The 2,465-nt window shown below is 32.5% G+C and overlaps 1 pseudogene; it reads right to left on the minus strand.

Annotated features, from left to right (window-relative positions):
• LOC101505541 (uncharacterized) overlaps positions 1-2,212 on the minus strand; it is a 6,657-nt pseudogene extending 4,445 nt beyond the window's left edge.
• Between the last annotated feature and the right edge of the window lie 253 nt (positions 2,213-2,465).

Here is a 2,465-nt window from a genome sequence, read left to right on the forward strand (position 1 = left end):
CTTTATATAGGCATAAAATCAAACACTTTATGTGCGATACAAAACTCAAACACTTTATATTGATATAAAATCAAACACCTTATCTGCAACACAAAAACTCAAACAAAAATGCAACAAAACTCAAACATCTTATATGCAACAAAAATATTCAAACACTTTATATAGACATAAAATCAAACACCTTATGTGCGACAAAAATCTCAAACACTTTATATTTATATAAAATCGAACATCTTATGTGCAACAGAAAAACTGAAGCAAAAATGCAACAAAACTCAAATATCTTTATATAGGCATAAAATCAAACACTTTATGTGCGATAAAAAACTCAAACACTTTATATTGATATAAAATCAAACGTGAAACACAAAAACTCTAAAGAAAAATCAGCACTAACGTCTAATTGAAACTTCAAATTAAAATTGCAAACTCCAAATCAAAGCTTCAAACTCAACACTAACAATACAAGCTTTAAATTTCATGCATACATTAATCAAATCTAACAAAAATCAGCACTACCTAACAAAAATCAGCAATAACAAAATAAAAATTTGAACCTTTTGAACAAAGTAGCAACGCGGTCTGGAGAGTTGCAGCGAACAGAGAGGCGAGAGCGACGAACGGCCACGGAGGCAGAGGCGGTCGCAGGCCCGCAGCGAGCAGAGGAGCGATTCGTTTGTCGGAGGCGATCGCGCGGTTCGTTTGACTGGCTCATAGGAGGAGCGATTATAGACATAAAATCAAACACCTTATGTGCGACAAAAATCTCAAACACTTTATATTTATATAAAATCAAACATCTTATGTGCAACACAAAAACTCAAACAAAAATGCAACAAAACTCAAACATCTTATATGCAACAAAAATATTCAAACACTTTATATAGACATAAAATCAAACACCTTATGTGCGACAAAAATCTCAAACACTTTATATTTATATAAAATCAAACATCTTATGTGCAACACAAAAACTCAAACAAAAATGCAACAAAACTCAAACATCTTATATGCAACAAAAATATTCAAACACTTTATATAGACATAAAATCAAACACCTTATGTGCGACAAAAATCTCAAACACTTTATATTTATATAAAATCAAACATCTTATGTGCAACACAAAAACTCAAACAAAAATGCAACAAAACTCAAACATCTTATATGCAACAAAAATATTCAAACACTTTATATAGACATAAAATCAAACACCTTATGTGCGACAAAAATCTCAAACACTTTATATTTATATAAAATCAAACATCTTATGTGCAACACAAAAACTCAAACAAAAATGCAACAAAACTCAAACATCTTATATGCAACAAAAATATTCAAACACTTTATATAGACATAAAATCAAACACCTTATGTGCGACAAAAATCTCAAACACTTTATATTTATATAAAATCAAACATCTTATGTGCAACACAAAAACTCAAACAAAAATGCAACAAAACTCAAACATCTTATATGCAACAAAAATATTCAAACACTTTATATAGACATAAAATCAAACACCTTATGTGCGACAAAAATCTCAAACACTTTATATTTATATAAAATCAAACATCTTATGTGCAACACAAAAACTCAAACAAAAATGCAACAAAACTCAAACATCTTATATGCAACAAAAATATTCAAACACTTTATATAGACATAAAATCAAACACCTTATGTGCGACAAAAATCTCAAACACTTTATATTTATATAAAATCAAACATCTTATGTGCAACACAAAAACTCAAGCAAAAATGCAACAAAACTCAAATATCTTTATATAGGCATAAAATCAAACACTTTATGTGCGATAAAAAACTCAAACACTTTATATTGATATAAAATCAAACGTGCAACACAAAAACTCTAAAGAAAAATCAGCACTAACGTCTAATTGAAACTTCAAATTAAAATTGCAAACTCCAAATCAAAGCTTCAAACTCAACACTAACAATACAAGCTTTAAATTTCATGCATACATTAATCAAATCTAACAAAAATCAGCACTACCTAACAAAAATCAGCAATAACAAAATAGAAATTTGAACCTTTTGAACAAAGTAGCAACGCGATTTGGAGAGTTGCGGCGAACAGAGAGGCGAGAGCGACGAACGGCCACGGAAGCAGAGGCGGTCGCAGGCCCGCAGCGAGCAGAGGAGCGATTCGTTTGTCGGAGGCGGTCGCGCGGTTCGTTTGACTGGCACATAGGAGGAGCGATTGGTTTGTTTGGCAGAGGCGGCCGTCGTCAACTGATTATGGAAGAGGGAGAGAGGGAGGCTGAATGCAAGAGAGAGGGGAAGAAGAGGGAGAGAAGGAGGCTGAATGCGAGAGGGGAAGAAAGAGAAAATAAAATTAGGTTTATGTATTTCTGTAATTATTTAGTTTTAAGTAGGGCAGTTTAGTCATTTTACCTATAATTTTTTTTTTTTGGGGTGGCCGTGGCCCCCCCTGTCCCTATG

Source organism: Cicer arietinum, chromosome 2 (assembly GCF_000331145.2).
Source record: "Cicer arietinum cultivar CDC Frontier isolate Library 1 chromosome 2, Cicar.CDCFrontier_v2.0, whole genome shotgun sequence".
Lineage (NCBI taxonomy): Eukaryota > Viridiplantae > Streptophyta > Magnoliopsida > Fabales > Fabaceae > Cicer > Cicer arietinum.